The sequence below is a fragment of the Delphinus delphis genome, chromosome 16, assembly GCF_949987515.2.
Source record: "Delphinus delphis chromosome 16, mDelDel1.2, whole genome shotgun sequence".
NCBI lineage: Eukaryota > Metazoa > Chordata > Mammalia > Artiodactyla > Delphinidae > Delphinus > Delphinus delphis.
Window position 1 is genome coordinate 28,123,596 of NC_082698.1, and position 22,168 is coordinate 28,145,763.

The 22,168-nt window shown below is 40.1% G+C and overlaps 1 protein-coding gene across 1 annotated transcript in view; it reads left to right on the forward strand.

Moving 5' to 3' along the window:
* Positions 1 to 810: 810 nt before the first annotated feature.
* The window catches only part of DNMBP (dynamin binding protein), a 110,727-nt gene continuing 89,369 nt past the window's right edge, over positions 811 to 22,168 (forward strand). The window contains exon 1 of the mRNA XM_060034269.1: positions 811 to 1,147. The gene's annotated coding sequence lies outside the window, so the exon portion shown is untranslated. The remainder of the gene's footprint in view (positions 1,148 to 22,168) is intronic.

Sequence of the window (22,168 nt, forward strand, 5' to 3'; positions counted from 1 at the left end):
ACTGTGGTTCCTCCTGAATGCCTACGATTTTCTCAGCATTGTAAAGTGGAAAAATCTTAAGTCCAACAGTTTTAGGTGGGGACCATCTGTAGAGGTTTATCTGTTATACGTTCACAGTGACAGACTTGTTCCATCTTCTTCAGCATCCCCCAGGTAGATCCCAGAAACTAGGCACAGAAATTCAAGCAACAAACCAAGCAGTGTGACTTTGAGGCGATTAATACACAAAAGGAATCCCGCGAGGATTCACGAACGAGTTAAAAGCGTGCTCTCAGCCCTGCCTAGTTCTTGCATTCTGCTGTTCGTTGCTCTTAAATTCTCAAAGGTGTCCTGAGAGACTTTCCTCAGAAAAAAATGAACAGACCGAAGTGAACGCCGAGTATTTGTGAGGTGATAAAGGAAACTGCCTCCGGGCAGCACAGAGGACCGCACCACAGGCAAGAACTGCATGCGGCTTCTCTAAATGGGATTTAACCCTTTTCTAGGTTGGAGCGGGAGTGTGGCGGTTGAGGGATCGGCAAGGAAGGAAAGGAGGTTTCGATCAGCGGGAGCTGCACGTAGAACTGAACTCTCCACGAGCAGCCAACGCTCGAGCTGCCCTAGCAGGGTCGGCGCCGCACCGCCAGGTGCCTCAGTTTCCCAGAATGGAGGTCTTGGGGCACCGCCCCCTCTGACGTAAAGGGGCGGGCGCATCCAAGGCGGGCCGTCAAGGAGTGCGAGAGCTGGGCGGGCGTCTGAGGGGGTGGGCGCGCGGGTAAGGAGCGTCGCGCCCCCGGGCCGCGCGGGCCGCGCGAGGCGGAAGCTTGGGCGGGAGTCCGGAGGCGGGGCCGCCACGCTGAGTCACGCAGGATTGACCCGCCCGCCGCTTCCAGGGGCGGAGGTGACAGCGGGCCTGGGAGAGGCGGTCGTAGCTGCCCGCTGCGCCAAGGGACCGCCAGGCGGCGGAGAGTTGGTCAGGGGCCGGGCGAGGCCGGGCGGGGAGCCCGGGTCGCTGTCCGGGGACGGCGGGCGGAAGGGACCCGCGCCCCGAGGAACGCGCCGGGCGGCCAGGCCTGCGCCGCCCCTGCCCCGCCACGGCCGCTGCCCCGGCCGGGAGCCCCCGAGGGGCAGCAGGGCGCCGGGCCCTCGTCGGAGTTCTCCGGTCCAGGTCAGTCGGGCCCAGGGAGGTACCGGGGAGTTGGAGGCCGGGGGGCCGGCAGTCAGAGGGATGCAGACGTGGGCTTTTTAAATGGTGTCAGGCAAGCCCAGGGCTCTTTTCACTGCACCACCCTGCCACTCCGGCAATGAGGCGGAATTTGAAAGCTGGAAAAGAATCCAGCATTAGTCCAGCCCCCTTCTTTAACAGATGAAGAGATTCTTCTGGCTTGCACAGAGTCACATTCAGTCGGAATAGGAGTCCGTGATTCTGTGTCAGGGAGACAAGGGGGGAATGGCTTACCGAAGCAAGAGTAAGACCTGTTTGGCTAGAGATGCAAGTTTGGTTATGGTGGAGTTTTGTACACCTGCATTCCTGCCGCAGGTACTAATGTCCACCAGGCATCAATTTCTCAGAGTATTTAACCTTGAAAAGGATGTCAGTGCTGTCAGTTGAATAAAGGAATATTGGGGTTACAAACAGGCCAGGTCTGCTGCAAATTAGGTGCTGTGGGGAATGCATGGTGTATAGAGTTAAATTTTAAATGAAAAAAAACCCACTTTAAATGGAATCTCATTATCCTTTATTGTCTATGTCATTTATATTGATATAATAATGAAGGGCACTCACAACATTATTCTGTAATTGATAACTTGCCTTTAGGTCTATTTTTACAGTAATTCTTTTATAGTCATATGAGCGTCTTGTGTTTAAACACTTTCATAATCACCGATGCTGTGGTATGTGGCAAGCCAGTGGTAGCACTAATATTTAGCGTTTGAGCATAGTTTAGCTTCACGTGTTTGTATAGCTGAAGTTACAGAACTGATTAATCTGTAGTTGTATACTGAAAAGTGAAGTACCTGCCAGCATACAGGTGTGGTTTCTTAGAGTTGGTGCTGCGTTTATTACTTTCGTAGCATAGAATAGATTCCAGGTGATGAGCAAGTTAGTTTATCCCCAGCACCTGTTTTTCTCTACATTATTGAATCAAAGGATCTCTAAGACTACCTTCCATCTCCAAAGTTCCCTGATTTTTACGTGTTAATTTGAAACATATGTCACCCATTGTGTCAACGACACAAAGTTTTGAGAAAACATGTTTTTAAAAAATTCTGCGTGATGCATAGTGAATCTTCAAATTCACTGTTGTTCTCAACACTCCCAGTCACTTTATCATTATTGAGCTAACATAAGTGAAAAGAGATTTTTCAAATTACCTCAGTGTTAAATTCATTAAAGTCAGAGACTGGAATAGAGTGCTTTGTGTATGGTGGAGAATAGCTAAAATTTGGCCTGGGGATGGCGTCTGTGCAGCACACAGATAACTTTTGCAATAAGCCGAGAACATTCTGCCTCAGAAAATGTGATAAGATGTTTTTTATACAGTGTTCATATTGTGTGAATTTTCAACTGAGATACAATAATCTTCATAGACAATCTGTCCAAATATGTTCAAGTTATTTTGTCTTGCAGCCCCAAAGCAGAGCCTTTCCCATCTCTTGTTTCTTCTTTTCTGGGTCCTTTCTTCTTAGGGTCCCTCTTACTTCGAGAGACCCTTTCACATTCCTTTTTCATCCACATGAAAGAGGCAATTCAGAGCTTCTCTCAAGCACTGATTGAACTTACACTACTTTTTCTCCTCTTAAAGCACATGATAAATCATAATTCTTGAATTGTCATTTAGATCTCCTAAAAACTAAGAGTGGGTGTTCATTTTTAGAACATAGTGCAAGACTCCATGAGGCTCTCGTTCTGAAAAAGGGTTAAATGGAATGTGTTTAGATTTTTATTTTCCCTAAACTTGGAGACTGCAATTTAGGAAGCCTCCAGAGCCAGTAAACTCATTTCTCTCTGCCTCAGAAGGAAACCCTTTCTGCAGAATGCATAGTGAATCTTCAAATGCATTATTCTTCTCAACCCTCCCATTCACTTTATCAAGGTTGGGCTAAATAAGCAAAAAGTGATTTCTCAAATTTCAGACACTTCAGTGATTGTTCAGCTTACAGGTACTTTTTAAATTTGGGGAACTTTTTTAAATGATAAAAGCAATTAAACTACAATGCAAATGGAGGCTTGCATACCCACTGCCAGGTATAAGGCTTGAATTTTTTCTGGGTTTATTATTCTGTTGTTTCTGAAGTCGGTTAATGTATTACCTACCCCACAGCATTATTACAAGATTATCTGCTTTGAAATTCTCAATTGTTCTTGATCTTCAGCTAAAGCATCCTTAAAATTCATTCAGAATACTTATGAAAAGTTTTAAACATAAATTCAATTAATATTAAATAGTTTCTTATTATGCCTTGCTTAGGAAAACATCTGAATAAACTAATCTTCAAGATTGGATAACTTAGTCTCGTTTAGCCTCGTTGGCCAGGAGCTAATTATAAGATATCAGTCTCTTGCCTGGAAAGGCAGAAAGGTCTAAAGTAGCAGTCATGAAATCAGATCACAGATCAGCTCTGTGATGAAAGAGCTGTTAAACCAAGGCTCAACAAATAGTCATGGAGCACCTGTATCTGTTCTTGGTGCTGGGGATACAGCTGTGAACAAAGCAGACAAAGCCCTGCCCTCATGCAGTAGGTATTCTGGTGGTGTGGAAGCAAACAGGAAATAAATATGTGAATGGATCATGGTCACATGATTGTAAGTGCTGTGGAGAACCTGAAGGAGGCGTAAGGGAGAAAAAAAGTGGGGCGGGGGAGTACGCACAAAGTGCACAGTGGTCAGAGAAGGCCTCTACTGTAATCACTTTTGATCTAAGACTTGAGAGGAATGAGAGAGTGAGCAGGAGGCGGAGGGATGAGCAAGTTCCAAGCCCTGGTGTAGGAGCATGTTTGGCATGTGTGAGGGATGATGAGGTCACAGTGGCCAGGCGGTCCCCACGTGGGCGAGGGGAAAGTGCAGCAGATGAGAGGTGGTGGGAGTGGGGAGGGGCACAGCCGTGTAGGCCGTTTTGTAAGGATTTTGGCCTTTCCTCTGAGTGAGGGGGGAGCCAGTAGAGGGTTTTGAACAGAGAAACTTCTGATGACTTATGTTTTAACAGGATCACTCTGGCTGCTGGGCCAGAGAGACAGAAGGGGGACAAGGGCACAGTCAGTAAGAGCTTGCCTTTCATACCAGCTGTGTGAGCCTAAACCGCAGTCCTCCTCTGGCCTGTGTTTCCTCATCTGTAGAATAACCAGGTGCTCTCTAGCTCTAGAATTTTTAGATTTTAAATAGTGTGGAATCACTGTGAGGGGGCCAAAGGATTGTATATGAAGAGGTTCTGAAAGTAAATAGTTTCAAAGGACATGAAAACTTGACGCCAGCAACGTGTCTTGAGCTGAATCACTCCTAATCAAGAGGTAGTGGGGTCTTTTCAGTCAGGTTGTCAGGTCATGAGAACAAAAACACTGATTCGTGACTATTTTCCACTGATCCCTTTAGTACTCTGCTGATCCCTGAATTTTTCCCTTCCTGCTTGAAAAAGGATGAAAAGCTGTTACTCATCAACAGAGCTGGCAACCAAAGTTGCTTTTGTTGTTAGGAAAGTTGGAAACTTAGGGGAAGGAAACAATTCTAATTTTATTTTTATCATAGGTCATTTGAATTCTTTTTTAACATGCAAGGAGCCTAAAAGATTTCTTTTGTTTTTAATTCCCTTCTCCTCCCATTCACCTCATGCTTCACAGATGCTCATTTGAACACATGTAACGTTTCTTTTTGTCTGTATAGGATCTTGCAAAGTGGGGATATTTGTTTTATATGTATTTTAATTTGTAATGTATTTCATTTTGCTTCTTTTTTCTCTGAGTACTGTTTTTAAGATACACCTGTGTTTCTACATGTACATCTAATTCTTTGCTTCCAAATGCTGCATTATATTCCATGCTGTGTGTGTGAACCACAGTTTTACTTATCTCCTCTCTGTGTGATAGATACTCAGGTTGTCTCTACTTCCTACCACCACAAACATTGCTGCAGTGAGCATCTTCATACCGGTCCACTTATAAAGCTGTGTAATATACTTGTGGGATATACACTTCGAAGGGAATCACTGCGTCATAGGCTTGCATGTCCTGAATTTGATCAAACTGTGCCAGATTCCTCCCCACAATGGCTGCACCACTCTCTCTCCTGCCAGAAGTGTTCGAGGGGTCCTGTATCCTCATGTCCCAACCAGCACTCAGCTTTCTCTAGCTCTCCACCTTTTATAATCTCATAGGTGCAAAGTGATACCTTGTCATTTTTATTTGTATTTCTTTGGTTACTGATGATTGTGAGCATCTCTTACGCATATAGTTTCATCTGTAAATTACTTATTCCTGTCTTAGCCTGTTTTCTATTGGAGTTACTATCTGTGTTGCTGTTGACTTGTGGAAGACAGTTTATAGATGTTCACTTATAGTAACTTTGCAGATATCTTCTCGTATGTTAATTTTGTCTTTGTTGTCCTTTCATCAAGAAAAATTCTTAATTTCAATGTAATCAGGTAAATAAATTCTTTGGCTTAGAGTTTTTCAAGTTTTGTTTAAGAAGGCCCTCCCAGTCCGTAGGTCATTTCTTTAATTCATCTAGAGCCCACATTGCACGTGGTGTTAGATAGGAATCCAGCCCTATTATTCTCCATTTAATGAGCCGGTTTTTCCAATAACATATCCAAAAACCCCATGCTTTCCTCCATTACATTGTGGTACCCTCTTTCTCCTATATGGTTCCCATGGATACACCAGTCTAGCTCTAAGCCTCTATTCTGTTACATTAGTTTGTCAGTTCTTGCTCTGTTTTTTTTTTGTTTTTTGCGGTACGCAGACCTCTCACTGCTGTGGCCTCTCCCGTTGTGGAGCACAGGCTTCGGATGCGCAGGCTCAGCGGCCATGGCTCACGGGCCCAGCCGCTCCGTGGCATGTGGGATCTTCCCGCACCGGGGCACGAACCCGTGTCCCCTGCATCGGCAGGCGGACTCTCAACCACTGCGCCACCAGGGAAGCCCTTTGCTCTGTTTTTTATTGCTCTGATTTTATTACAGTGATTTGGTAATACATCCTCATGACTGGCACAAGTGCCCCATCTCTGTTCTTCATTTTTAAATTTTCTTAGCTACTTCTGTGCCATTATTTTTCCATATAACATTTGGAATATGTTTATCAAGTTCCTCAAATTTTTTGAGGAATTTTTATTGGGATTACATTGAGTTTATCAATTATTTGGGAAAGGCTTGACATCTTTTTGATATTAACTTACTTCATTCAAGAGTATGTAATGTGTTTCTTCATTTACTCAGCTTATTTTTTTCAGAATTTTTGTTTTATTTGGAAATAATTTAAAATTAACAGAAGAGTTCTAAGATTAGTACAAAGAGCTCCTGTACATCCCTTACCTAGATTCACCAGATGTTAGCATCTTGCCGTATTTGCTTCATTACTCCCTCTCTTCAGTTCTGTGCATTTTGCTGACTCATTTGAGTTATTAGTTGCAGACATCATGACCCTTTACCCCTAAATACTTCATCAGTTCATTTCTAAGTCCTTTATTAGAACTTCAAAGTTTTCTCCATAAAGGTCTAAGAGTATATTCTTGGTTGAATTAATTTCTAATACTTGATAGTTTTGTTGCTATTGTGAATCATGTCTATTTCTATTACTGTTGTTTTCTAGTTAGCTCTTGGTAGTTTAAGAGAAAAGGTATTGATTATTGTAAGCTGATCTTGTATTTCACAGCCTGGCTTCACTGTCTTATTCAAATAGTCTCCTGTTTTCTGTTGTTTCTTTTCCCCCATAGTTAATCATATCCTTTGAAAATAGTGATAGTTTTGTTGTTCCTTTCTCATCCTTATACTTCTTATTTATCTTTCCTTTACAGCATTGACCAGAACTTCCAGGACAGTGTCAAAACAGTTGCTATGCTAGTGAACATCTTTGTCTTGTTCTCAGTCTTAAAGAGAATGAGTCTAAAGTTTCCCCATTTCATGTAATGTTTGTTTTAGGTTGTAGGTGTACCTTTGTCAGGTTAAGGTGTTCTCCTCTATGTATTCCTAGTTTACTGAGCATTTTCATCATAAATGGGTATTAAGCCTTGTCAAATACTCTTTCAGGATTTGTCTCCAAAGAAATAAGATGGCATCAGGAGGCTGCAACCCAAAATCCTAAGCTAAGCTTAAGCTTCAAGCATAAGAAGATTAATAAAAGTCTTCAATATTTTTGAACCCTATGTATATAAATTTATGGTAAACATCTCACAATTCCAATATAAGCTTATTTCACCGTTAGATCAGCTTTTCCCTCCTGCTTTGAGTCAGAATTTAAAAAGCTGTTGTGAAGAATGAGAGTGCCATATTCAGCATAACTGTAGTCGTCAGCATGATTGTAAATATAAGATATGTAAAATTATAGTTTCCTTACTCTGTGGATCACTCTCTGCTCCGGGTATAAATCTCACCTAAGTATATCTCACAAAATATTGACACGGTTCAGCAGGTAGCTCTTTAGCAGCCATAACTGCCAGGGTGTTGTGCAGTAGAGTCTCAGGGCTATCTCTTTTGGTTCATGATTGGGTTTTTTTGTTTTTTTTTTTTTAACTATTTTCCCCGAATTATAAAAATTATACCTCTTAATTGTAGAAAATTTGCAAGTAGAAATGCAAATCTTTAATCCTACCTTTTAGCATCAACCCCTGTTAAAGTGTTTATTTCTCTCTCTCTGATCTTTTTTTGGGGGGGTGGGAATAGAGGGGCTACTTTGTGGAGGAGGAGAATGCACCTAACATTGGGCTATATAATTGTGTATCACCCCTCCTTTTTCAGCCTTAGGCCATCAACTCTTGTTTGTCTTGCTTTGATTGATCTTCCAAAAAAAAGCAATAAGAAAGATATGATTAGCTTATAGGGCTGGGGTTACAGTTTGCTGATGACTTGGACATTTCGAACAGGCTGTGTGGGAGTGCCCAGGCAGCCCGGCCTCAGAGTATGCAGAAGTCATAGGCCACATGCCAGCAGACCGAAGACTAGCTCGGAGGAGAGGAAGGGGAGAAGTCTATTTGATGTCACTTTGCTTCAGTTCAGTTAGCACCTTCCTTCTTTAGACCACATTTGCATTCATCTTTCAGAAAATAAAAAGTATGAAGAAAATAGTTGTATTTATTTTCTTTTGACCCTGAAATAAACCCAATGCTGTTGTCTTGTTTCCCTAATCACCTTCTGCTAGTGTGATGACTGGTGAGGGAGTGTTGTAATAAATTGCAGGAAGTGACAGAATTTTTAAGGTAACATTCTTATCAGCTGGTAGATTCAATATCCAACTGCCCTCTCCTCCTCACTCCTCATCCCTTCACCCTGCTTTTTCATTTTGCCAAAACACCTGTCACTTCCTAAAATGCTGTTGTCTGCCTTCCCCATCCCTCATGGAGGAAGTTCTTCAAGGGCAGGAACCTTTGTTTCATTCACTGATAAATCCCAAGCACCTTTTAGCCTTGCCTGGTACATAGCATGCCCTCAACAGATGGAACCCACAAAATGAGTCAGTCTGTAAGGAGGCAGCTCTGTGATACAGAGAGGGGAACTCTTAAGGGAGGGATAAGGGAAGAAAATTCTCTTAGCCTCCTTTAAATGCATGGGTTCAATAAACTAGTAGAGTCCCCATTTCTTCCTTCACCTTGTAAGCGTAACTGTCAACCCAGCCACAGAGCTAATTTCTCTACATCAGTTTTAGCCGCTCCTGTGGGGTCTGTGGTTTCTGAAAGTGGCGTGTGAGTGTCTGTGTTGCTGACAAGCACATGGTGGGAGTAGGGCCCCAGAGAGAATAGTCACTGCTGACGTTCTAGCCGTGGGTTCTGGGCCCAGCACACACTCTGCATTGTTTTCATGAGGTGATTGATTCTCTTACGATAAATGATCTGTCCCATCAGCAGAAAAAGTTGCAGTGAATGTGCCGAGTTGTGCTGAACTCCCAGCCTCACACCCCGTGTCCTCCCGCTTTCTAGTTTATTCTTTCCTCCCATCCCCAGCCATGCAGAAACCTTTGGCATTTCTGTCTCATTTCTGGATCTGGTTCAGAATTGTCATGATGAATAGTCATGCTGCATATACCTGGTCACTTTATTGTAAAGCAAGGCTCAGTCATATGAAATAGCACTCTGTAGGGTGCTAAAGAAAAAAAAACTGGGTTGCCACAAATGCACCAAAATGCTGTCCTGGAGCCCAGTGCCATAGACCCAGTCTATCTTGTGTAGACCATTGTCTGAGTCATGGCCCTGAAATACTACTTTACTATTATTTTGCTTATATTATTCTACTGCTTGACACTTGTTACCTGGCCCTCGAATCTGATCCAGACTGTCCATATATATTCTAATTTACTTCCATGTCCCTATTTTCTACTCTAATCAGATATGTCTCTTTTTCTTTCCTACAACAATATGATAGCATTAAGTATATTATTAATTATAATTATATGTCTTTGGTTTCACTAGCAGTCTGAATTCAAATGAAGGGAAAGGAATATAAAACAACAACAATAATATAATAACAGCAGCTAATATTTTAGCCAGTCATAGTACTAAGTGCATTCCTATTTAATCTTCAGAACAATTTTATAAAGAAGGTGCTGTTGTAATCCTCATTTTGCATATGGAGAAACTAAGGTACAAACTGGTTAAGAAACTTGCCCTAAAGTTTATGTTGCTGTTAAGTGATAGAACAGGAAATCAAACTCACATCTATTTTTCTCCAAAGCCCACCCTCTTAACCAGTGTGCCATAGCAGGCCTCAGGTAAGCAGGTGACTGAAGAACAGGAGTGACTTATATGGTCACATGGTTATTGGTAGTTGTGCTTTTTTCATGTTCGCCGCACTACTCACCAGTGCTCTGTGAGATGTGAAGGGGCTGGGAGGATTTTGTCTGCAGCTGGGACTGCTCAGGGAGCTCCTCCCTGGATCCTATGTGACGTCGACTCTACAGTCAGAAATGGCACCTCAAAACAGGAAAGGCTCTGAAACTACAAATCCAGGTAGCATTCTTTGGCTTTTTGACCTTTTCCTAATAATGTATTTAAGATTTGCAAAAATGAATAAAGATCAATACAATAAATGTCCATGTATCCAACACTCAATTTAAGATGTAGAAAGCTGGGCTTCACTGATGGCGCAGTGGTTAAGAATCTGCCTGCCAGTGCAGGGGACATGGGTTCGAGCCCTGGTCCGGGAAGATCCCACATGCCGCGGAGCAACTAAGCCCGTGGGCCACAACTACTGAGCCTGCGAGCCACAACTACTGAGCTCGTATGCCACAACTACTGAAAGCCCGCGCACCGCAACAAGAGAAGCCACCGCAATGAGAAGCCCGCGCACCTCAACGGAGACCCAGTACAGCCAAAAATAAATAAAGTTAAAAAAAAAAAAAAAGATGTAGAAAGCTAAGTTGGTTCCTGCGTTCCACCTCCCTTTGCCGTTTTGTAGATCCTCTGGTTCTAGCGACTTAGAAAACAAAAAGGATTCCCTTTTATTTATATATGACAACAGTACCATTACTGTCACCTAAAAAAAAGCAGCAGTAGTTCCTTAATATAATCAAGAAACTAGTCAGTGTTCAAAATTTCTGCCATTTGTCTCAATTTCTTAAACAATTGATTTGTTTGAATCAGGATCCAAGAAACGGCACCCATTGCATTCAGCTAATATGTTTCTTAAGTAGCTTTTAATTGATAAGTTGCCTTTCCTTCCATTTCCATTTGAATTTTTAAAAATTAATTAATTTATTTTTGGCTGTGTTGGGTCTTCGTTGCTGCCCGTGGGCTTTTTCTAGTTGCGGCGAGCGGGGGCTGCTCTTCATTGCGGTGTGCAGGCTTCTCGTTGTGGTGGCTTCTCTTGTTGCGGAGCACGGGCTCTAGGCGCAAGGGCTTCAGTAGTTGTGGCTCACAGGCTCTAGAGCGCAGGCTCAGTAGTTGTGGCGCACGGGCTTAGTTGCTTCTCGGCATGTGGGATCTTCCCGGACCAGGGCTCGAACCCGTGTCCCCTGCATTGGCAGGTGGATTCTTAACCGCTTCGCCACCAGGGAAGCCCTTCATTTTAATTTTTGATTATAGTTTATTTTATTAAAGAATTTTGTCATATAGTTTCCCACATTCTGGATTTTTAAAAATGGTTTGTGATGCAACCTTATTGTCCTGTTGTGAGTTAATTTGCATTTTTGTTAGTCACTCTAGGAGGTTCCAAGTTATTCAGCCTCCATAAATAGAAAGGATTCACCAGCCCACATATAGCTTGGTCTGGCCCAGAGGTCATTTCCAAGGAGTCTTCCAAAATGTTCCAGGTGACAGGGAATGACATAATCAACAGCAGACCATCTCTATTTAAAAACATTTTGCCTCAGAAGGAATTTTATATCTTCTCTTTGGCAAGGCATTTTCGTGTTCCCTAGAGTCAGAGAAGAGAATAGAGAAGCGAGTGAGTGGTCTGGTTTTCTTCTTTTAGACGTGTCTGTTGCTTTAAGGATTTCTGGGGCTCAGTGCCAGAACCTCCTTGGGATATTATCGTCTTACAGTTTAGATCTGCTTATCAGGAAACAGAACCCCTGGAGGATCAGGTAAGAGGAGAGTGAGTTTACATTAAAACCAGACCTTTGTTAGTTCCTGTTGGGGGTCCTGTATTGTATTCTTGAGCATGTAGCCAGACTGTGGAGCATAATACTAATACGTATGGTCTTCAGACCTATAGTGTACATTACCTGGTCTTTTTGCTGCCACTGTCTAGATGTTGTTCAGTAATTATAATATCTGGACCACTGTAGACATGAAGAAGTCCAGTTTTTGTTTTGTTTCTCTTGTAGTCTTGCTGCCTTGACCTGCTAGTCAACTGTGATAATTCTGCAGGGTAATCAGTCAATATTAAAGTAAAAAGAATGAAAGTTGTTGAAATGTGACGCTATATTTGGCTTTATTTAGTGACTTGACGATTGTAAGAATAAAGTATCTCAATGTCAGTATTTTCATCTAGTTTTAAAGCCGAACAGTTAACCAAGGCTAAAAATCTAACATAGAACGAGAAGGACATTTAATACATTTGTTACAGCCCTGCTTATACTTTTATTTTGAGATTAACTGGTTATCTTAAGTAAGAGGTTTGCTTTAATTAATAACAGTAAATTACTGGAAATCTTTGTGTTGAATTTTACCAGTATGTTCAAACTTTATTCTTTTTTTTTTTTTAATATTTATTTGTTTGGCTGCACTGGCTCTTAGTTGGGGCACGCAGGATCTTCACTGCTGCATGCAGGATCTTTAGTTGCAACATGCGAACTCTTAGTTGTAAGCATGTGGGATCCAGTTCCCTGACTAGGGATCAAACCTGGGCCCCCTGCATTGAGAGTGTGGAGCCTTAGCCACTGGACCACTGGGGAAGTCCCTCAAACTTTATTCTTATATTCCATAGGTGGGAATTAGGCTTGGTCAACATTCTCTTCTCGTTACTCCAAATACTTAAAAAGTAAAATATAATTATTATTCACAATAAAAGTGTCAGTCAGACACTGGCAAAAATATCAGTGATTTGCTAGTTATTGATTGCTCTTCCTTGCAGTGATCAGTTAACAAAAATAAGCACTTCATATTCACCCTGATCACAGGAAGCAACAGCACACACATGAGATAATATGTTTGAAAAGCAGTCTGTAGATGTATTGTGTTCTAATAATATGTGTTACAAAGCTGTACTGCCTTGCAGAGAACTGCCAGTATTTTGATGAGGCTAGAGTTTAGGGTGTATGGTGGGTGGGGAATGTCCAGAAATGAGGCCAAACTTATGCATGGGGACCAGATCATGAAGAGTTTTGTACGATCTGCATAGGAGTTTTAGATACTTCCTACCAGTGATGGATGGGAAGCTCTTGTGAACTCCAAGCAGTAAAGAATTATGAGATTTTGTATTAAAAAACAGTAATCCTAGTTGCAGTGTGGAAAATAGAACAGAGGGAGATAAGACTGGTAGGGAACCAATTAGGAAGCTATTGCCATGGTCCCAAAGAAAAGACGGTGAGAGTCTAAAGTAGGGCAGTGGCCATCTTAAATTGTAAATGTCAAGCCAAAGAACAATTTTTCAAAGGTAGATGAGTTTGAAGGACTGAACGATAGTGTTAATGTTTTTCCTAGAAGTAGAGGGTTTTTTTAGAAGAGTAAATAAATTAATTCCATATTCCTCTTCTATCCCTGGAAGGCATTTGGCAAAGGTTTTCTTAGACCCATAGGCAAGGATCTTGTAAGTGAAACTGCTGCCGAATCCTTGTGGGAATACACAGTTCATTTAGAGCTTAGGGTAGAAGGGGATGCCAATTGCTATGTCCTTGTGACCAGTAACAACAGTCACATTACTCCCCCTTCCTCTCAAAAAGACAGTAACAGTTTTGAGCAGTTAACCCCACCCAGAAGTTGCTGCCTCATCTGTATTATTGTTACAATCAGTCTGCAGGACGATGACAGTTCTCCTTCTCCTCCCCCTTCATCATCATCATCATCATCATCATCATCATCATCATCACCACAATCCTCATAGGTGACATTTACAAAATACCTGAGTGCTTACTATTTACCAGGAAGTGTATTAAATGTTTTACCTATATGATCAAACTTAATCCTCATAACACACCATGAAATAAATTACTATTGTTATCTTCAGTTTACAGATGAGGAAACGAAAGTTCAGAATGGTTTAAGTGACTTACCCAAGGTCACATAGCTTGACAACCGGCAGAGCCAAGAACTGAACCTAATTCTCTCTGACTTAATTCTGAGCTCTTAACTGTTATGAATGTAGTTATTACTTAATACAATTTAGTAGCAAAAATGATTTCTCATCTTAAATTTACTCCTTTATGTAGCCATGCCCAGTGAAAGTCCACATAATCAAACACTGTATTACCTACCCTCCATTTGCAGCTAATAGCGAGGACACATTTTTAAAACATAAGTACAGGAAAATCTTGGGGATGGGGCAGGGCAGAAATAGGGAGGCTATTTAAATTTCTAGCTTTTTTCAAGGCAGGATATCCATGTATGCCTTCACTATTTTTTGCTTGAAGTACAGCAGTTTCTGAAACAAGAGAGCCACTCCGTTTTTAAAATTGAGATATAAGTCGCAAACCATGAAATTCACCCTTTTAAAGTATGCGATTGAGTGGGGTTTTTTGGGTCTGTTACAAAGGTGTGGAATCATCACCACTGTCTAGTTCCAGAACATTTTCATCACCCTGAAAAAGAACCTTGTATTCATTAGCAGTCATTCCCCACCTATGAAAAAGATTTTGAGACTATCTATCCATAATCTCCTCTTTAACGCAGATGATGATGATAACAACAGTAATAATAATAACAGCTAACTCCTGTGTAGTGCTTACTATATGTAAGGTACTATTCTAAGTGCTTTGTGTATACTAACAAATATAAATTTCACTGTGATCCTGTGAGGCAGGTTCTATTACTAAACCCATTTTATAGGTGAGGAAATTAAGGCACAGAGAAGTTAAGTAACTTGCCTCAAATCACGTAATTTTTTAAAAAAAATTATTTATTCTATTTTTGGCTGTGCTGGGTCTTCATTGCTGCGTGTGGGCTTCTCATTGAGGTGGCTTCTCTTGTTGTGGAGCACGGGCTCTAGGCGCGTGGGCTCAGTGGTTGTGGCACGCGGGCTCTAGAGCGCAGGCTCAGTAGTCGTGGCGCACGGGCTTAGTTGCTCCACGGCATGTGGGATCTTCCTGGACCAGGGCTCAAACCCATGTCCCCTGCATTGGCAGGCGGATTCTTAACCACTGCGCCACCAGGGAAGCCAAATCATGTAATTTTTAAAAAATTAATTAATTTCATTCCTTTTTTTTTTTTTGGCTGAATTGGGTCTTTGTTGCTGCGCGTGGGCTTTCTCTAGTCGAGGCGAGCGGGGGCTACTCTTCATTGTGGTGCACGGGCTTTTCACTGTGATGGCTTCTCTTGTTGTGGAGCACGGGCTCTAGGTATGCCGGCTTCAGTAGTTGTGGCACACGGGCTCAGTAGTTGTGGCATGTGGGCTCTAGAGCACAGGCTCAGCAGTTGTGGTGCACAGGCTTAGTTGTTCCGTGGCATGTGGGATCTTCCCAGACCAGGGCTTGAACCCATGTACGCTGCATTGGCAGGTGGATTCTTTTGTTCGTTTGTTTTTTTTGTGGCAGGTGGATTCTTGACCACGGCGCCACCAGGGAAGCCCACATAACTTTAATATGGGGTGGAGATAGGAGATAAATCCAGATAGTCTGGCTTTGTAATCTGTGCTCTTAATTATTCTTTGTGTTTTAAGCTGATTATATTTGTATTTGAAAATTATATGAAGACCTTGAAAATACCATGCTAAGTGAAAGAAGCCTGTCACAAAAGATCACATATTGTATGATTCCATTTATATGGAATAGGCAAATCTTTCTGTCTATAGAGACGGAAAGTAGATTACAGGTTGTCTAGGGATGGGATGGATGGGGAGATTTTATGGAGGGAAATGGGAAGTGACTGCTAGTGGGTATTGAGTTTATTTTTGAAATGATGAAAATGTTTTAGAATTGATAGTGGTGCAGATTGCACAACTCTGGGACTTTACTAAAACCTATTGGATTGTACACTTTGAATGGATTAATTATATAGTATGTCAATTATAACTCAGTAAACCTGTTTTTCAAAAATGATATGAAGGACTTCCCTGGTGGCACAGTGGTTAAGAATCCACCTGCCAATGCAGGGGACACGGATTCAAGCCCTTGTCCGGGAAGATCCCACTTGCCATGGAGCAACTAAGCCTGTGCGCCACAACTACTGGGCCTGCACTCTAGAGCCCGTGAGCCACAACTACTGAAGCCTGCTCGCCTAGAGCCCATGCTCTGCAACAAAAGAAGCCACCGCAATGAGAAGCCCATGTGCTGCAACGAAGAGTAGCCCCCGCTCACTGCAACTAGAGAAAGCCTGTGTGCAGCAACGAAGACCCAACGCACCCCCCTCCAAAAAAAAAATGATATGACGATAAGTGACCAGGATGATTTACCTTGGAATACCTTTTTGTCTTCATCTGGAAAAAAAATTGTGTGTATACACACACACACACACACACACACACACACACACACACACACACACACACAAACACACTTTTCCCCCTTGTATTTGGGGGTGCTCAGTTACTTAGAACCAGTTCTAATTCTAACAAATAAACTTGCTTATTTGAATATTTCAGGTGCTCCCAAGTACCTAAAATCAAAGCCCAACCTTCCTAATGTGGAAATGAATCCTGTGAGATCCTGTATAGCTCTGTGTGAAAGAGGAGCATGATCATTGGGAATATGAATATATATTTTGATATATAACTTAAAGTAGTTCAGTGTGTTAACTCATTAATTCTGCAACTATTTATGGAGGGCCTGCTACATACCAAGCAGTGCTCTAGGTGCTTGATATACATCGGTACATAAAATAGACGAAAAGAATCCCTGCCCTGTAGAGCGTGTAGGAGATAGGGACTAATTCTGTAGGCTTCATAGAGGAGGTATCATGAGTTGGGTCTTAGAAGATAATAGTTTACCCAGATAATAAGGGTTATGCATGTTTGATGGAAAAGTGAAGTGCTCAGCTGATCCAGTCAAAACAGCTAATATCACACTGTGTCCTTTTTTTTTTTTGGCTGTGCAACAGATAACTTCAAAATCTCAATGGCTTATTACAACAACCATCTGCTTTCGTTTTCATAGGTTTGAGAGGGCTGAGATCTGTAGGTCAGAGTAAAGGAGGATAGACAGCAGCAAATGGATATAGGGGCAGGAATCTTCTTGGGGATTTATCTCAGGTCTTTGGCCAAGGGCTGGGCTGGGCATGCACAGGGCAAGCTTCTGTGAGGCCTGAGTCAGAGTTGCTTCTGTGGGGCCGAGAGCTGAGCAGAGATACCTGAGGGTGCACAGTGCTCAGAAATATTGGATTTATAGTCCGGCCAGAGTAGAGAGACCTTGATGAGCACTACAGGCATTCCTTTGAGACCCCAGCTAGGACAACTTTAGGAGTAAGAATAATACCTACAATAAATGCCATACCTTAAGACTCAGGACAAAACCCAACCTACATGATATAAAACCAAGCCTAATAGGATCAAGAGGATCTTCCTGTAGTTTAACTGAATGTCAAAACAAAATTCAACACACATTAAAGGAACAGTATAATCCAGACCATCTATAACATATCATACACAGTGTATATCATACAATAAAAATTACTAGAATACAAAGAAGTGAAAATACGACAAGCAAAAATGTGACACATACTGTAGAGGAAAAAATATAACTCATTGTGTGATGACTGAGATAATAGATTTAGCTCATGAGGAATTTAAAACAGCTAATGTAAATATGTTCAGATATTTAAAAGAAGAGATGGCCATAATGAATGAATAGATAGGGACCATCACCAGAGAAATGGAACTATTAAAAAGAGCCAAATGGAAATTCTGGAATTGAAAGTACAACAGCTGAAATAAAGATTAACTGGATAGACTTAAAAGAGCAGGAAGGATACTGCAGAAGAAAGGGGCCAATGAACTATAAGACAGATAAATAGAAGTTATACAAGCTGAAAAGAAGAAAGATTGGGGACGGGGAGAACAGAGCTGTAGTGACAGTGAGACAGTATCAAGTAATTTAGCATGTCTAATTGGAATCACATAAATAGAGGAGGAAAGATGAAGAAATATTTGAAGAAATAATGACCAAGATTTCCCCAAATTTAGTCAAAAACATCAACCCATAGATCCCAAACTCTTAGTGAACCTCAAATATGGTAAATATGAAGAAAACTACACCTAAACACTTTGTAGTCAGCTGCTGAAAACCAAAGGTAAAAAGAAAATTCTTAAAAGTAGCCAGAGAAAAAAGATATTACATACAACAAAGAATGACAGCTGACATCTCATTTGAAATAGGCAGAAGACAATAGGACAACATCTCTAAAGTTTGAAAGAAGAAAAATAAAACCATGAATTCAAAATACTATACTAAGCAAAAAATCCTTGCAAAATGAGAGTAAAATTAAAATATTTTCAAATTTGAGCAGATTTGTTGTCAGCAGACTTATACTGCAAGAAATGCTGAAGGAAATGATACCGGGAGGAAACTCAGATCTATAGAAAGGAATGAAGAGCACTAGAAATGGTAATTGTACAGGCAAAAGTGAAAGACTTCTTTTCTTTTCTTAATTTATTTAAAGGACAACTGATTGTTTATAACAAAAATGGCATTGTATTATGGGATTTATAATATATTGCATTAATTATCTATTACTCTATAACAAATTTTCTCCAAAATTAATGGCTTAAAACACTAAATATTTATTATCTTACAGTTTCCGTGGGTTGGGAATTCAGGAGTGGCTTAGCTGGGTGGTTCTGGCTCAGGGTGTGTCACAAGTTGCCATCAAGATGTTGGTGGGGGCTGCATTCATCTGAAGGCTTGTCTGGGACCCTAGAATCTCCTTGCAAGATGCTTGCTCACATGCTTGTTGGCAGGAGGCCTCAGTTTTTTTACCATGTGGGCTTCTCCATAAGACTGCCTGAGTGTCCTCACAACCTAGTCTTGGAAATCACACACTGTCGCTACCACCTCATTCTGTAGGTTAGAGATGAGTCACTAGTATGGCCCACACTCAGGAGAAGAGGAGATAGGGAGTAGTATCAAAACATTTTTGCATCTATTTTAAAGCTACCACAAATATGTAGAAATAATATATATGGCAACAATAACACAACGGACAGGATGGTGTGGTAAATGGAATTATACAGTTATGTATCTCATACATTGTATGTACAATGGTATAATAGTAAATGTAAGTAGACTGTGATAAGTTAATGATGCATATTGCAATCCCTAAAACAACCACTTGAAAAATCCAGTGGTATAAATAAAAGCCACTAGAGGAACTAAAATGAAATACTAAAAAATATTTGATTAACCCAAAGAAGGCAGTAAAGAAGGAATTAAAAAATAGGACAAATAGAAACAAATGCAAGATCAGTAATTACATTAAATGGTCCAAATATTTTAATTTAAAAGTATAAATGATCCGACTTAACAACTGTCTAAAAGAGATGCATTTTAGAAATTCAGAGAAAGACAAATAACTATGTGATGTCACTTGTATGTGGAATCTAAAAAAAAGCCAAATGCATAGAAAAAGAGTAGAGTGGTAGTTTCTGGGGCTGGGGGGTGGGGGAAATGGGGAAATGTTGGTCAAAGAGAACAAATTTCCACTGATAAAATGAATAAGTTCTGGGGATCTAATATACAGCATTGTAACTATAATTAACAATACTGTATTATATACTTGAAAATTGCTAAGAGAGTAGATTTTAAATGTTCTCACCACAAGAAAAGAAATTGTAATTATTTGAGGTGCGTGATGTGTTAACTAACCTTATTGTGGTAATCATTTTACAATATATATGTGTATCAAATCATCACATTGTACATGTTAAACTTGAACAATATTATATGTCAATTATGTCTCCATAAAGCTGGGAGGAAAGAGAGATGTACCTTAAATATAAAGGCATAGGCATGTTGAAAGTAAAAAATAATAATAAAAAAATAAATAAAAAGAAAAATGTATACCAAGTAAACAGTAAGCATGAAAAGCTGGCATGGCTATATTAATGTCAGAGAAAGTAGACTTTAAGGTAAGGAGATAAAGAGGGACATTTTGTTATGATAACAAGGTCAGTTTATCAGGATGATAGAAAAACTCAAAATGTGCATTTACCTAGTAACAGATCTTCAAAATACATGAAGCAAAACTGACAGAATTAAAGAGAAAAACAAATCCCAATAAGTTAGGGATTTAACATTCTTTTCTCAATATTAATAGAGTAAGTAGATAAAAAATCAGCAAGGGTATATATGAGATGAAATAACACCATCAATCTTCTCAACCTAACTGACGTTAATAGAACACCATTCTCAACAACTGCATTCTTTTCAAGTGCACATAGAGCGCTCACTAATATAGACCATATATGCCAGGCCATAAAGTATCTCAATAAATTTAAAATAATATAGAGCATGTTTTCTGACCACAGCAGAACTAAACTGGAAATTAATAACAGAAAGATCTCTGGGTATTTGAAATATTTGGAAAGTAAATGTCACCCTTCTAAATAACCCATAGTTAAAAGAAGAAATCAATGGGAAATTAGGAAATTTTTAGCTGAATGAAAGTGAAAGCACTGTATCAGAATCTGTGTAGCTAAAGCAGTGTTTAAAGGGAAATTCATAGCTTTTGATGCTTATATTAGAAAAGAAGAGGGGTTGAAAATCTGTTATCTAAGTTTTCACAGGAATGAGAAGAACAGAGTAAACCTAAAGTTGAAAGAGGGAAATAACAAAGATACAATAATAGAGGAAGAAATCAATGAACTAGAAAACAAACAATAGAGACATTTAGCAGAGTCAAAAGTTGGTTCTTTGAAAAGATGAACAAAATTGATACACCCCTAGCACAACTAAGAAAAAAGAGAAAACAAAATTTCCAATATCATTATAGATCATACAGATATTAAAATCTTAATATAGGAATATTTTGAACAACTTCATGCAGCAAATTTGACAGCTTGGATTAAATGGACAAATTTCTTGGAAAAATACAACTTAACAAAATCAGTACAAGAAGAAATGAAAAATTTGGGTAACCCCATATGTGATAAAGCTATTGAATTTTTAATGAAAAATCTTTCCTTGAAGTTCTCCAGGCCCAGATTATTACAGTAACAAATTCTATTAAATATTTAAGGATGAAATAATACCAATCTTACACAGACTTTTTCAGAAATTAGAGGATGAAGGAACATTTTCCAGTTCTTTATGTGGCTAGCCTAACCCTTACTGGCAAATCTGACAAGGACACTTAAAAGAATATTACAGTCTAATATCCTTTGGGAAACATAGGTGTAAAATCTCCAACAAAGTAAATTTGCACTATATAAAAAGAGTAATACATCACGAGCAAGTAGGGTTTATTCCAGAAATGGCAGGTTGACTTAGTATTTGAAAATCAATGTAATTTGCCACATCGACAGAATAGAGGGGGAAAAATGATCATCTCAGTAGATGCAGAAAAAGCATTTAATAAAATTCAACACCTATTCATGGTTTAGCGAAAAAAAGCCAAAACAAAATAGTATGCAGAACTAGAGCAAAGTCCTGAACTATTTCCTTCATTCCTCTTGCTAGGAATCACCATGATCTGACATGCTAGCTGCCTGGATAGCCCAGCAAAGGACTCTGAAATCTCTAGGATGTAGCTAATTAATTGGATTGTGATTTGTATGTATTTGCTGTTTGTTAAGGAATTAGTATTCTAGCTCATATCAACTACCAGACACTACTTTTGGTTAGTTTCTGTATCGATTTTGTAATCTTATTATTAATATATCATCTTTGTTCTTCATCTCTCATGGCAGCCTGTAATATAAATCTCCCACCTGTTTGTTTCTCCTTTTTTCTTATCCTAGCTACAGTTCCTAATGTTTCACTCCTAGATTCACATGTTTCCATGTAGATACATTAGTTTCTTTACATATCATACCATTGCCCTTCCTTTCCTGTGAGAGATCTCTTTTAAATCAAGTGAACCTTTCCATTGTTGAATTTTAGGTTTGAACATCCTGACTTAGGACATTTAATCCCCATTGATACCATCTAAGGAATCCACCATTCACCAAGTTTGCTGTGTCTTGGCGTAACTCTCTGGTTCATCTTGGATAGAAACTACCAGAAGATCCATATATACATTTTCCTTTCAAGTATAGTGACTCTAGTTTCTATAACTAGAAGTGTTAGTTTTTACTTATTTGTATAGAGCTGCTGGTCCCTCTCTTCCACGGTCCTTGGAAGTTGGTACTGCGTAGAATGATCTAGAATCACTCACCCTGAGAATGGTCTCAATTATTTTTAACTCCAACTGCACAGTTTCTTTCCTCCCTATTTTTCTTTCTCAGAATCTTTAGTTTTCTAAATTCCT